The sequence below is a fragment of the Marmota marmota genome, unplaced genomic scaffold (genome assembly GCF_001458135.2).
Source record: "Marmota marmota marmota unplaced genomic scaffold, marMar, whole genome shotgun sequence".
Taxonomy (NCBI): Eukaryota; Metazoa; Chordata; class Mammalia; order Rodentia; family Sciuridae; genus Marmota; species Marmota marmota.
Window position 1 is genome coordinate 15,190,197 of NW_026000037.1, and position 16,170 is coordinate 15,206,366.

The 16,170-nt window shown below is 41.8% G+C and overlaps 1 protein-coding gene across 2 annotated transcripts in view; it reads right to left on the reverse strand.

The window, feature by feature from the left end:
* Maml3 (mastermind like transcriptional coactivator 3) overlaps positions 1 to 16,170 on the reverse strand; it is a 394,119-nt gene that overhangs the window by 70,460 nt on the left and 307,489 nt on the right. The gene's annotated exons all lie outside the window — the stretch shown is intronic.

Sequence of the window (16,170 nt, forward strand, 5' to 3'; positions counted from 1 at the left end):
AGGAGAGGGCAGAATGAAGGCATTGGCATTGTCACACACAAAGGGACGAGACTCTGGCTCACAGTATATTAAATCTAGGAGACCTAAGATGTCCTCAAGGTCCAATTCCTCCTGTAACAAGGAGCAAACATGTTTAAAATGGTAGAGATGGTTTTGGAACCAAGATTCAGGCTAATATCTGAACACCAGTTCAGGTTTAAAATATTTAAGATAGAAATTTGTTTGGTATTCATTTATTTATGTTCCTCATAAATTAATAAGCTCTGAGTTACAACCATTCTGCAATAACCCTACCTCACAATTATACAGAGATTAAGTGGATTAACCAAGATGGCGCAGATCTACTCCCCCCATCTGTATTTTCAGATACACAAGCTTAAAAACATCACATACTTCATGCTTAGGGTATCATGGAAAGGACCACCAACTCAACCTGCTTACACAAAAGAGACCTTAACAGAGATGTCTAATGAAGCTGAGGGACCTCCTTGCAGCAGACAATCATTGGCCCATGCCACCTCCTTCTAATGGCACTTCAACATTCTTCTGGGAGCCATTCCACTGACTTGGTGGAACTGCCAGGCAAGGTGCCTGCTTCTCTCACCAAGGTGTGGGTAGTTCACCCACAGGCCAAGTACATGCTCTCTCAGGTCTCTGAGTCCCAGGCAGAATAATGCAGAGGCTGAAAAGAGGAGGAAGGGACTCATTTTGGTGGTGGCATCTTTATAGCCTACATACTACTTCTTGATAAAAAAAGCCCCAGAGTTACCTCCATTCTTATGTTTTTTAAAACATGGCAGTCCAGTGTTCTGAAATCTGGGAGCTACCCACTGCTACCTACAGCTAGCTAGCTTGCTTGCTTGTTTGCTTCCTTCCTTCTTTCAAGTTCACTTGAGTTGATTTTTATTGCTCTTCTAAGAAAAGCACTCCATTTATACTGAGTCCAAAAATGCAGATCTTCCATTTCAGAGAGTAGGAGACACCATAATTTGCTCATGTTAGATCAGCTATCATCTATGGGTAGATGTTTGAATGTCCTATAGCATCTACTTGGGAATGTGAAACTCTCAGAGAATATTGTTATAGTTATGTATTGAGAATACATTACTTTCCTAAATAGAAGGAAACAGAAAAAACAAACATCTCCATACATCTTGGTTAGTTGACTTCTTACATTAGCTAGAACCCTTTGTCAGAAAGTATCCATGTACCTAAGTCCCATGTGAATAGTCAAAATTCATGCTGGTGACTCCCTGGTCCTGTTATGATCTGAACTAATTTATACATCATCATCAAACAAAGAATACATTAGCAGGGTGCAGTGATGCACACCTGTAATCCCAGTGTCTAGGGAGGCTGAGGCAGGAAGATAGAAAGTTTAAAGCCAGCCTCAGCAACTTAGTGAGGCCCTAAGCAACTTAGGGAGACACTGTCTCAAAATAAAACATAAAACAGGGCTGGGGATATGGCTCAGTGGTTAAGCATCCCTGAGTTCAATCCCTGGACAGAACAGAATAAAACAAAAACAAAAATCCACAAAACATTGTACTCACTTCATTTCTTAAAAATATTGTTTTAGATGTTGACAGACTTTTATTTTATTCATCTACTTATATATGGTGCTGAGAATCGAACCCAGTGCCTCACACATGCTAGGCAAGTGCTCTGCCACTGAGCCACAACCACAGCCCCAACATTTACTTCATTTTAATGTAATGAATTTTGTTTGAAAAATTATAATATTCATCCTTCAGTATTCTGGTTACTCCAGTAAGATCAACCAGAGCACTATACTCCTGTAGAGTGCTAGAGAAGACACAAAGTCATCAAACATTCTTGTCCAAAGAATATTGTTCTGGCCAGGTAAGCTCTCTGCTCTCTGCCTTCTGCGGGCATCGGGAAGGACATGCAGTCTGGTGAGGAGGGAGACCAGTCCTCAGGTCAGGAAGTTTCACTACAGAACCAACCCAGGCAATCAACAGGGAGCCTGGTCCCCCAGAAGGATCACCCCACACCCAGTCTGACTGTGCACTGGGCACATGAGTACCTTAGGATCCTCAGTCTGCTTCTGGCCCTGTCTGTCTACCCACAAGGTCTTGTCAAAGTGAACAGTAATTTCCAGCCACTTCCATCTCTACCTTAGCATTTTCTTTTGCTTTAAAATGTGGTCTCCTATGACTTACTGAGATGGTCTTCTAACACTGGGTCTAAAGAGCTCTCTTTCAGTTATTGGAATGATTTCCTACTGGAAAACGCCAACCCTCTGCCTTCTAGTTTTGTGGCTGAAATGTAGTTGAAGGGGCACATCTGTGTTCTGTGTTGGAAGAGCACATGGTATCTGATTCTTGCTGGTGGCACTGCCAAAAGTCTCTGCTCCTTGCTGGAGCTGGCCCAAATGACCTGTTTCACAGTGTTTAATAGACTGGGATCAGGTGCCAAGAGGTGGTCTGCCCCGGAAGCTTCTTTCCTAGAAGAAGGCAAGCATTGGTGCTCCCAAAGAGCTGAAGTTTTTGAGAAAAAAAATGTTCCTTAGCAATATAGTTATCTCTGCTAACAGAGTGACTGGGCCCAGAGTTCTATTGCTTCCTCATCAGAACTCAGAAAGGGCAGCCACACAGTTAGGTGAGAAGGCACAGCTGGCAACAGAAGATTTGTATCACACCTGTCAGGTATGTCAATAATCCATCCTGAAACTCAGGAAAGCCTGCAAACTGTCTAACTTGAAATTGCATTAATAATAGTAGCAAAAAAAAAAAAAAAACACCAACCTAACCCAATAATAACCCTACAATAATGTTGAATTCATAGATATCTTATTAAAGAGGAGAACAGCAAGCAAATTTGGAAGTCCCTTTTAAAATGTAGACTTCTGGTTGTCATTATTTTTTTTTAAAAAAACAGAAGTATAAGGGTGTCAACTAAACCTGAATTCCATCCAAGAGGTCGTGCCTCACGCGTCCTGCATATTACACATGAAATGTTCTTGGATGCATTTTAGTGAGCATTAAGGGTGAAATTAGAAAGGCTTAAAACTCTGAGGCAATTTCCCGTTAAAACTGTCAACTCTTGTTTTGTTGCAGGAGCTTCTGGGAACTGTTTAAGTCACCATAGCTCTTGTGTTGTCTTTTTCAAGAAACCAAAGAAGTGGATGACATTTTTACATTTGTGGGTAAGGAACAGACGCCATTCTTTTCTCCACAACACAGACACACTTTTTTGGTGTTGGCCCCACGAAGCTCCCCGCCACAGAGCTGCACCATCTTGAAGCTTGAAAACAGGAAAGGAGGCCCTGTCCTTCCAGCTGACACTCCTGGAGGTGTCGAGCTGACCCACACAGCTCTCTCTACTATAGAAGGGATATAAAGCATTGCTGGAAGATTCTACACTACTCCAGAAGAGTTACCAGGCGTATTCCCACACATGTATGGGCACACAGATGCACACCCAAACACAGACAGAAGTCCCTTGAACCCATGCTTCATGTGCCCATGGGTGAACCCCACAACTGGTGCACCTGCTTCAGCCCAGCTGTATCGAGGACATTTGGTAGGGTGATTTAGGTGGTGCATGGGAATCTCCTCCCTGGTATTGGAAAACTCTTCTCTCTTGGGCAGGCAATTCAAGGTGAGGTTTCAGAGGATGTGGCGATGCAGGGTTTTCCCTTTTTTTTCCTCGCAGAATAACTTTTCTATAATTTTTTGGTAAACAAAGGATAAGACCCATCTCTGACATGGCAGCGGATTTGTTCCGCGTTATAATCCTTGGCTTACAGGCATCGTGACAATTATGAGGCTTTAGGAACTGCTGATATCTACTAGGGCTTTCAAGAGAGAGAAAACTTTGGAAAAAGAAGATATTTTACGCTTCACATGTCTGACAAGGGTGTGTGGGGCCAATTTACAGCAGGGGCTTAATATATTTTTGATGAAAATTGCTGCAATGTGGCACACAGATTAAAGAGAAAACAGCTATTTTGTAATGACAGCAGTAGATTCTGAAATGAAGCCCAGCTGGTGCGAAGATCCTGCATGGATTTCAAGAGATGTTCCCCACTTTGCAGGCTTTATGCAGCGTTTCAAATCCCTCCAGGCCTCAGTAACTTATCAGAGTTTTCTACCGGTGAGAATCTATGGCTCCAATCTCCAAAGGGATTGGTTCTTTTAAATGGAAACTTCAGCTAGATGAACGTGTTGAAAAGCCAACCATCAACATGGATTTACACGGGCCATGGTGTAGCTCTCTCCACCAGAGTCTACGATAAGCATCTCATATTACAGTGCGCCAGAAGCAGGTTCTACTTCTCTGTACCAGCAAAATGTCAATATTCACAATATGAATGGTGTTTCCCTCCCTTCCTTCCTTCCTTCTCCCCTCCTCCCCTCCCCCTTCTCCCCACTCCTTCCTTTCTTTACCAGGGATTGAACCCAGGGGTGCTTAACCATCAAGCCACATCTCAAGCCTTTTTATGTTTTATTTTGATACAGGGTTTTGCTAAGTTGCTTAGAACCTCTCTGAGTTGCCGAGGTTGGCTTTGAACTTCCACTTCTCCTGCCTCAGCCTCTTAAGCCACTGGGATTACAGGCGTGGGCTACCATGCCCAGCCATAATATGTATTTTTAAAATGATCACAAATCCAAAGAAGAAGGGCATCCACTCCAGCAAAGCATGGCATGTGACATATAGCAACAATGAATGCAGGACTGGTGACCTGCATTCGAAGACAAAGACCCAGCAGTGAGCTTTCCCAGACCTTGTTTTGCACCTGAGCAATGGAATTGGTCCCAGGGAGCCTTAGGTAAGGTTATTTGGGTTCCTTAAACTCAATTTCCTCAACTGAAAAATGGGGATTATCTGCTTCATTCTTATGATGCCTTAAAGGGATAATATCAAAGTTCCCAGACTCTACGGGGCTCCAGGTGGGCTGGTGTGTTGAGACAGCAGCCTTCAATCTGTTCTTAGGGTTGAAGAAAATATTACATATATCATATGAAACCTCTCAGTTTTATAGTTTATCTCAACCAAACTTGGCATTATTTTAAAGTAACAAAAACAGATATGTACACATACACAAGTGTATATTTAACTAATTAAAGCACAGGTCCATGATGGTGGTGGCCATCTAAACAGTGAATGTGTGGGCAGGTTGGTGCTGCAAGGTGCTGGCTGGGGGTCAGGAGAGCGGAGAGCCAGGGAGACGCCACAGTGAGGACCACTTGCAAGCTAATGTCCTATGGCACTGAAGAGATGTGTTTCTTCAGCAAGTCAAGGGCAGGTAATAAAAGAGATGAAAAGAGCCTGAATCCAAACAGCACATCCTTGGAGGAAGGGTGTTTCCGCCTCAGCAAGCACCCTGGGTCTGAGGGCTGGCCCAAGAGCACACCGTGGGGAAGACAGCCAATTACCTTTTAGGAATAGAGTCTGTAGAGTAAACTGATATAATGGTTGAAACTTGCTATAAAAGTACTTCGACAAGGGGCTGTAGATGTCATTCAGGGGTAGAGTACCCCCAGGAGGCCCTGGGTTCAAGCCCTAGCACCTCAAAAATAAAAACAAAACAAAACACATGCACAAATTTTCAACAAGAAGAATAAAAGAATAAATGAAACAAATACGTACTCCTGGCCTTCATAAAAAAATTTATAAATATAACATTCAAATGCAACAGTGGACTTTGGATCTTCACTGACCATACAAAACATTTTTTGAAACAATGTTAATGTAGATAAAGTACTAACCATTAATTTTTTTAAGTTTGTGTGATAATGACATTGTGATTGCCTGAGAAAATGGCCATAGTTTAGAATTGGATCATGCACATAAAATGTAGGGGTGAAGTGACTTGAGGTCTAGCGCTCACCAGAAAAAACTCAGACACACACACACACACACACACACACACACACACAAAAGCAGAGAGGGACTTATCAATGAAGTGTGGCAATACCTTGAGAACTGATTTGGGGCAGAATTTCTATGGGGGCTCATAATACACTTATTTTGTCTAAGTTTTTTCATCATAAAGTAAGAAAAAAAAAATCACTACTCATTCTGAGCCCTGGTGCCCAATATTTAAAACGAGTGGTACAACTTGGGTTGAGCCACATGAAATTGCCATCTTCCTAACTCAAAATTTGCCATTTTTGTTGTATATTTGCAGCTAGGGGTGGGAGGTGTGGCTTAATGGCAGAGCACTTGCTTAGCATGAGTGAGACCCTGAGTTCCATCCCTAGCACTGAAAATAAAACAACCCCAGACCCCAGACTGGTTGAACTCAACTCAGTCCCACAGCTTTCAAAGCCATGTTCATCTCTGATGTTCTACCCATAAACCCAGACAGGTAAACTCTGTGGCAAGTTCATAGTTTTGGGCCAGAATCTCCAGGGATGTGCTGGGCACAAGTTAGATAACTGGCTACCCTCGTCCATTAACTGCTTCCTGTTGCAACTGCATGGTAAAGCGCAGTGCAGAGAGAAAGTCAAGACAGAGGCTCTGCTGTGACCTGTGTGGCCGTATGGCTGAACCCCCTGCCCCTGCCTGCCCATCACCGGTCCTGCTGCTTGTCCACGTCAGTCACTCAGGGGTCTCCCTTACACACGTAATGGGTCGCTCATGGCCTATGAGGTAAAACAGGTCTGGATCAACCCACAAACTCTATCTCCCCCCAGTGCAGATGGGAGAAGCCTTTAACGTCAGATATTCCACTGATTTCTAAATTCAGTCCTAGCCTCGCTTCCAAAATTAAACAAAATAATAAAACTACTTTTGGTATTGTTCTTCAAAATAGCAAAAGTTGTCCAATTTAACAGCTGTGTATCAACATGTCGCTTCTAATCCTGATCCTCTTCGGGGCCCACTTGTGGCCTTCACCCATTAAATTTGGTAAATTTAAATATCTTATCTAATAAGTTCAATTTTCTGAAGTGGGAAGATTAAAAGCAGCTCAATCCCTTGGTCTGTAAGTAATTAGTTTAGGCACTAAAGCAACTAAATTTATGGGCAAGGTTTTGAGTTCCCCAGCTTTCTTCTCTGTCCTGTGGCTAATAAGAACATTCCAATCCTGGCCGGCCTATTGCAGGCCCTGATCCCCTATGCTCAAAGTGTGCGTGAGCACTTTTAGAAGCCTGGCCTTTATTCTTCAGGGCTGAGCAGTGTCTGTCTGTTTGTGAAGTACTACCTAGAATTAAATGACCAACTTCTAAAGCCATTTATGTCCATGAGTTAAAACTGCTTTTATCTGCTTGGGATCAACAATCCTTTAAGTGATTCTTTCAAGGAAAACTATCCCAACACTATCAATCAACCTAATGCTACCAATTGCCTAATGATAAGGTAACTATTCTACTTTCAAGGTTGAAGCAACTGAACTCAGAAAATAACTAGACAAGGGTTCATAGATAAAATGGATATTAAGTAAAAATGGATGGCTAGTGAAAACCCTTTGGTAGTGAGAGGGAGACTCTCACTCTCCAAGGAAGGCAATTAACTAATTTTTCTTTCTCTCCTAAGTTGATACATTACCAGGATCATGTAAGGACAACTGAAAATCAGTTTATGAATTAGAAATAGCTCCAAAGAGAAGCCGGACAGGAAGAAGCTAGACTCTCCTTTTCCCTCCAGGTTGAGTTGATCCACACCTTCTGTAGAAGAAACCAAAGACCAGATTTCAGAACATGCCTGTCCCCTCCTATATCATGAGATGGGGAGATGACAAAACCCAGCTACAGCTGATTTCAATTGCAGTGCTTTACAATTATTTGTTCACCGGGAGAGGTCCGGTAAGCCCTGTGACTTAGATTGAAACAGAAGCAAATGCACTTTCATATCTGCCCTCTTAAGTTTCCGAAGTAAGGGAAAGAGAAAGAAAAGGGGAATGGTATTTATAATGTGAATCTCTGTCTAAAACAAAACTGGACAACAAAGGGTTCTATTTTCTTTGTCAGGCTAAAGACTATATATTAATCTATGCCCCAAATCATTTAATTTTAGGAAAGAGAAGAATCAGGCTATATGTTCAGGCTTTAACAGCCCATGATTTAAAAAAAAATGTTACACACATCACCCAAAGTGAATATTCTTGAATGTTCTCTGGCCAAGTTTTGGGTGCAGAAAGGGAGGCGTGATCAGTACAGGGAGATGGTCAGTTCTATGTCTAGATTTGTTTCATGATGGCCCGTCCCATCTTCTTTAAGAAGGCAAAGAGAATCACGTAGAAGCCTGTGTAAGAGCGCACAAAAGCCAATTTACAGATTCTTCCTTTCCATCCCATGAACTCTGGGGCTGTCAGGAACACCTATGAGCCTTGTAGTTGATCTGATGATGATGACAACTAAAGAAGAAAAAGGGAACTATGTAACTCGCTGGAACTTGTAAAGTTTCTGTTTTAAAAGTTGTGCAGATCAGAGAAAGATTTTAAAAAGAGCAGAAAAGAGAAAGGGCACCTCTTGAGTTGCCATTTGGACCCCAGCAATGAGAAGGCCTTCACCACTGCAAGACTGGGTAGAGCAAGCAGAACCCAAAGGATCAGAAAGATCTCCGATTTAGTTTCTTTTGAAAAGTCAGCTTTCGGTTTTTGAAAGGAATGGGAGATAATGACTAAAACCGTGGCAGACTAGTTTTATTAACAGCCCTATCCCCAAAATGAATAATAATTGGAGACGATGAGTTATGCACCTCATCGATTTCATAGATTTGGCAACCAGTAATCCTGTAGAGGAGAGACAGGGTTGGAAAACTGTTTTAGATAACTGCAGTATCTTTGGACCTTATTTGCAAAGTTGGAGGAAATCCTGACAGAGACAGAGAATGACATTTTGATCCTTACAATGAGATGTATTCAGGGAGTTGGTCTGGCCATGTTGGGTTCATCTAATAGACCAAGACGGAATCTGCTTAGTTCTTAGAAATAACCATGCTTCTAAATACAGGTAGCTACGAGCCTGCTATGGGGCAGACCAGTTTTAATGGCAAAGCCCACTTTAGCACAGAGCTAACCATCTTGAGACCTCTTCCTAAGAGGATATTGAAGGGCCAGATGTGACTCCAGGGGTGGTAGGCCAAGTAAATATGAGACACCCAGCTTAATTTGAATTTCAGATTCACAATTTATACTACACTTTCATACACATACTAAAAATTATTTGTTGTTCAAGTGAAGTTCAAATTTAACTAGACCCCCCCCCCTCCCCAATTCTGGTAACCCCATTCTCAAGTAACTTCCCCCAGGGTAGGGCTGAGCTATACCACTGCTCAATTATGGAGCCAAAGTCGCAGAGAGGGGGAAGGGGACATCAAACATGGGCTTTTTTTTTTCCAATAAAAAGAAGTCCCGAAGTGAAGATGGCAAAACTGAGAACAGATTTCAGACTTGGATCAGCATCCTGGGGAGACCTAGACTGAAGAGAACAGAAACAGGCACCTGTGGACACAGGTCTGAAGTGGCCATTCTGCTGAGGATCAGGAGTGGATCTGATGACCATGGTAGGAAAGTTGTTCAATGAGAAGAACAGATGAGAAAAAGTACAGTCCTGTTAATTCCCAATTCTTCAGGCTGCAGCAGGTCTGGGCTCCCCACAGATGAGTTCCCAGATGCCCCAGAAGCCTTAAGCAGAGGGGGATAATGGACAGATTGATGGTTCCCCTCAGAACAGGGCAGGGTGTGTGAGTCAGGGGCTGTGGTCTGGTTGTTTCTGAACACCAAGGGTTCTCTTTTAATCCTAGGGTTTTAATCCTAGGCCTCAGGTCAGCATCATATTACATAAACTGGGGAACTCCAATTCCCCTGCCCTGTGGGTTCAGTTGTACTTGGATGGGTCGGTAGAGGGCAGGGTGGAAAGCAGAAGCTACCCTGTAACTGGAGACCTTTAGGATGGAGCATGTTGGTCCTCAAGTTGGTAGAACTGCCTACTTCTAACATGCACCTCTTCCCATGCCCATGTTTCTTTCTTTTTAACTTGTTCTTTTTAGTTATACATGACAGTAGAGTGTATTTTGGCATATCATACATCCATGGAGTATAACTTTCCATTCTGGTGGTTGTTTATGATGTGGAGTTATGCAGGTAGTGCATTCATATATGAACATGGGAAAGTGATGTCCGATTCATTCCACTATTGTTCCCATTCCCATCTCCCTCTCTTCCCCTATCCTTCTTTCTCCTTTAATGGGTATAAATATACATTATGCACATGGGGTACCAGGTGATGCTTTGATAAATGTGTACATCAGAATAATTTTAAAGGTAGTGCTGCCAGATATAAGATTTAATTTGTTTTAAGCCTACTTTACCATAGTCTTTCAAAGATTACAGACTATCATTTTTTGGGGGGGTGGGTAGGGAAAATATTTTATAAAGTAAAACAAAACAAAAACAGATCCCCTATTAGGAAGTTCTAAGGGTTACCTGTTCTTAGGTGTAACATCATAAAGGGGAGTTTTGTCAGAGGGTGTTTGGGTGACATGTGAGTTAATGGCCACATTTGCTATCAAAACAGCAGAGAGGGCTCATTAGTGTAGCCAGGCTGGCTCTGGTGGAGAATGAGGTGCTGGTGGGCACAGGGTGTCAGCTGAAGGCTACTAATGCTGCCATCTGATTCCACTGTGCTTCCCCTACCCCGATTCCCCCAGAGTCGGGATGAGAACAACAGCAGTCTCTAGCACGTTACAGTTTATGAAGTACCTAGGTATGTTTGCACAAGCACGTGCACACACACACACACACACACACACACAGCATCTGGCTATATCCTCTTGGAAGCCCTGTGAGATAGGTCTTACCTCTGCAACCCGACTTCACAGAAGAGGAAACTGAGGCCAGAGTTGAACACTTTGCTCAGGGTCACACAACTGGTGAATCCAGAACCAAATCTCAACTTAGGGGCTTGACTCTGAATTCCAGCACACCCAGGTCACATGATGCGCCCACACTGGGTGGGCAAGGATCAGACAGAATCTCACGGGGAGTGCCTAGAAAAAGCTGGGGATCCAGAGACCCAACTTCCTGCCCTGGCTGTGCCCCTGCAGAGCTGTGTGTCCGAGGCTCCATCTCCTCAGCAATTTGGACCCTCATGTTCTCACCTGACAAATAAGAGGTTGGGGCAGTGCAGTCACTCTCAGCAATTTTTAGGGTCTTAGACAACTGGCAACCACATTGCTGTAGTTTGGATCTGGATTGTCAAAGGTGTGGTCCCCGGTGTGGCAGTATTAGGAGATGGTAGAGACAAGGTGGGGCCTGGTGGGAGTTCTTTAGGACACTGGGGGCATGCTCTCAGAAGGGGACGGTGGGACCTTGATCTCTTTCTCTCTTGTTTTTCACTTTCCAGTCACAAGGTGAGTGATATTGTCCTACCATATGTCCCCACCATGATGTGCTACCCTACGCCCAAAGCAATGGAGCTAACCAATCATTCACAGAAACCTCTACAACCCGGAGCCATAATAACCCTTTTTCTCTTTATAAGTAGATTATCTCAGGTATTTGTTATAGTGACAGGAAGGTCACACATGTGAAATTCAGCTACCCATTCTTTCCTCAGAAAAATGTGGACATACACATGCCATCTCTCTAACAATGTTGGGATCCCAGTAGACTAGATGGCTTGGGCTAGTTGATTTTTGAGGTCTTTTTACCCTCTAAAATTCTATAGTATATCCCCTTTGTTCCTTCCCTCCCTCTTTCCTTCCTTTCTTTTTAGAGATAGGATCCAGGATCCTGCTATGTTTCCCAGACTGGCCTTGAACTTGTGGGCTCCACTGATCCTCCTGCCTCATCTGCCTAGGTAGCTGAGATTATAAATGTGGGTTACTGTGCCTAGTGATAATTCTCTTTCTATAAGCATATTAATTTAAATTGCCTGTAGTCTCATAGTCGGACACTAAAATGTTTACTTTTGTAGCAGGAAAAAATATATCTGGGGAAATCAAAAGATATGTTCTACTGAGACTTGACTTAGAAGTGTGACTTTAGAATAATAGGAAATAACATGTCTAGAACATTATTATTTGGTAACTGTAACAATTTGTTTAAAAGTGAATTTATTGTAGGCATGAAGGTCATTTATTCCTCATTTTCTCAATGACTAAGAGTAGCATATTACGAGGGATACTCACCAGTGGTGATATGAGAATAGCGGCTGGGCATTTCTTGTCTGAGAAATAAAACCTTAAAATGAGTTAATTTAATCCAATTAGTTTTCAGATGGAAATTATTTAATTACTAATGACTTCTAGCTTGTCAGGTTCTGTTGGGTTTTTGCAGTGTGTAACCCCAATCTAGCTAATCAGGACCCTCCTTTTAAAAATGCCACTTTGCCATGATTTCAGAAGCAAAAATAATTAAACATTTGTGTTACCCAAGAACAATCTTAATAAGAAATGAATAGGAACTATATGAAAAAACTTAGAGAATCATTAAAAAAAAAACTTGAGTAAATGGAGATATATTTCATTTCTGAATGGAAAGACTGGATATTATAAAGATGTTCATTCATCCCAAATTATCCAGTATATTTAATGTAGTTCAAAACAACATCCCAGAGGAGTTAATAAATATAATGAAGTGAAATGTTTTTCTAGTTATTCTGGAAAAATCAACTGGTAGGAGGAGCTAAGGAACTTGAAGGAGAATAATTGAGATGTTAAAATCTACCCATCGCCTTACAAATAGGAAACAGAGCCAGTAGGAGAAGAATTGGAAGGTCAATGGAAAAGACACGTAGTTCAGAAACTGCTTAAAAGAATCATTATCTGTTAAAAATATGGGGAAAGGAAGGATTATTAGTACTTGAAGCCCTAGACCTCACAACGACCCCAAAATACATTTCTGAAAATCATATGTAAAAAAAATAAACTCCCCTAAACATTTAAAAAGTCAATATTTAATGATTGTGGCATAGAGAAAGTCTTCCTAAGTATAAAATGAAAGTTACAAAAGAAAACTTTAATAGTTATTATTACACATAAAAATTAAAAACTGTACATAAGAATCTTAATTAAAAACAGATTAAATCTAAGTTAAAGTATTTGCAAAAATGCTAATTAACGATATGTAAGTTTTAAAAAGAAAAATACACATATTATTGTAAAACCTGGTCAACAGGCATGAACATTAGACAGTTTATTAATGAAAAATGCAATTTTGCCAATAATTCTTATTAATGCTCAATCTCACTAATGATCCTACAAATGCAAATTAAATTTCAAAATTTATGTTTTCACTGTTATATTGCAACTCTAGAGAAAGACATAATTCTTAAAGCTGGATAAGGTGTGGCGAGAGAGCTCATTCATATGGCTGGAAAAATCGATATGATTTTTCTAGAAACCAAATATACAACACATGTCAAGATCCTAAAAAATTTGTTAATCCCTTCCAACCCAGCAATTGTTCTTCTAAGCATCTAATACAATAAAAAAAACCACCAGAAATTCCACTTAATATTTGTTTAGAAGAATGTTTGTAAACAACAAAAAAAAGTAAACTAAAATGTTCAACAAGAGGGGACAGATTAAATTTTAAATAATTTATGGTATAGTGACATCAGGGAAAATTAGGCAGACATTAAAAATCATGTTTTATAAATAATGTTTAATGACCAAGAAAAAAAATCTCAGTAAGAGAAGTGAAAATGTAAGGTTATTACACCAACTGCTGTATGATTAATGCTGTATAAATCAAGACCTTATAGGCATAGAAATAATGACTGCGATTAATCAGATCCAAGTGATATCTGAGTATTTATCTTGAATGGTATGATTATGCACGATTGGAAAAACACTATGTGTTTTCTAAATTTCTAAAACAAACAAATTGTTTAGAATTAAAATATCATGTAAACAGTAATTTGTTAAAATTCCCAGTAATAATTTAGAAAGACACTATATATTCCATGGCAAACTAGATCAGAGGTCTCATCACCAGTTTCTATTCTAGTTCCTGCCACTTAGTTGCCACAATGACCCTAAACAAGTCATTGGTCTCTCTAAGCTTTGGTTTCTCAGCTTAAAAAATAACAACTGATGATACTCACCACAGAAAAAAAACTGTTTTGCAAACTGTAAGCTATCATTGCAAATATAAGCCATTATTATTAGGTAATTTTTTGTGTGTGTCTGAGTTTAGCATTCCAACCTAAGTAGAACTTGTAGATCAAAGGAAAAATTTACTAATCCATATCTGAGAAACCCAAATTCTGAAAATCTTAACATTTATGTCCTTGTTGCGTCACACACAGGAACCGTTTTGTTATAGATTATCATGGTACATACACATGCTGATCTGTAATAACCGGCTTGGTAGCTAAGAGAGGAGTGATAAATTACATCTAGGGTTATTGGTGAGAAGGTAAAAGAAAGATGGAGCCAAGGATAGATGGTGTTTTAGTCAGCTTTTTCACTGCTGCAACTGAAAGACCTGACCAGAACAATTGTGCAGGAGGAAAAGTTTATTATAGGGCCGAAGGTTTCAGAGGTCTTAGTCCATAGAAGGCCGGCTCCATTCCTCAGGGCTCGAGGTGAGGCAGAACATCATGGTGGAAGAATGTGGCACAGGGAACTAGCTCACATGATAATCAGGAAGCTGAGAGAAAGAGAGTCTCCACTCTCTAGATACAATATATATACACCTCAAAGCCACATCCCCAATGACCCACCTCCTGCAGCCACACCCTACTGCTTCAGTTACCACTCAGTTTATCCCTATCAGAGGACTAATTCACTGATTGAGTTAAGACTCTCGTAACCCAATCATTTCTTCTCTGAACCTTCTTGCATTGTCTCGCACATGAGCTTTTGGGGGACACCTCACATCCAAACCGTAACAGATGGCCTGAGCTGAGATTCTGTAGGACACCACAAAGGAACATATGTGTGCCCCAAACACCTGGTGCCTCAGAGGCAGAAGCGAGGTGGCGGCATGCACCTTCTTCTCTGCCTTGGGTAGGCTGGGGGAACTGTTCTTTACTCTCCTTCTGAAGTCAGATCATTGGTGTCAAATTGGGAAGTAAATTTAAAAGGCTGACATTATTATTAGCTTGACAAAGGCGGAGTGGGCTGTGGGCATATGGCACATAAATGATGACGATGCACTCCACATTTGATGGATTTTCTTATCGGACAAAACAAATGACTGTGAATTTGAGCTTGGCAAGTCCCATGGTCAAAGGTAGCACTGATTCACAGTGAGGGCTGTTCCTCAGTCAGGACTGCGGGGTGCAGCGAGGAAAGGTGCAGTCCATTTAGCGCTAGCTGTTCCGACCCTCTCTTGCTCTTCATCCGTGGGCACACGCTGAGGAGAGTGGTAACCTACAGTGTGTGCCGAGGGGCCAGGCATTCATTTGTCAGAGAAGCTGGGCAATTTTCCTGACTTTCCAAGCTGTGTTCATAACACAACCCCGAACTCTACTTACCCATCATTCATTCATCCATCTCTCCATTCACGTATTCATTCATCCATCCATTCATTCTTCAAACAGCTCTGTGTGCCTGGGGGAGCCCCCTCCCCCAACATCTCTGGTGGCCTCAATATTTTCAATGAACATACATCAGCCTACAAGTGAAGGGCGTATATCACGGGCCTGTGGCCAACCGCTGCAGGCACCGTACCACTTTTAAGCCCTGTTATTTGATTATCGCCATCTTTATTGGCCACAGAGGGGAAGGGATATTATAGCTTTGTGGCTTTTGAGAGTTGGGTCCTTAGTGAACTGCCAAGCCTCAGCAGCAGCTCCCAGATCACAGGATGGGGGATTTTTATGACCACATCTCAGTTCTCACCAGAAAAAGCAAAAAGAAGGAAGCGGGCAGCACATTACAGAACACGCAGCCACCGAGGAGCCTACAAAGCCAAGTCCTCCTCACTCTCTCGCTGACTTCTGTGTTCTTTCCCTCCCACTCTTCCTGTCGACTCTCCTGATATCCCCTTCCAACCTATATTCCAGAAGAATCTGAATTGGCTCAACCTCAAAGAGAAGGCAACATACCCTGTTTACTATATTCCGTATCCTGCTTTTCTTAAAAAAAAAATGCTGCATGAAGCCCACCCCTCAGTGAGCCCTGGGAAGAGAGGTGCATGGGAACATGGATGGACGCAGGGTGTGTGCGTGTGTGTGTGTGTGTGTGTGTGTGTATGAGAGAGAGAGAGAGAGAGAGAGAGAGAGAGAGAGAGGGAGGGAGGGA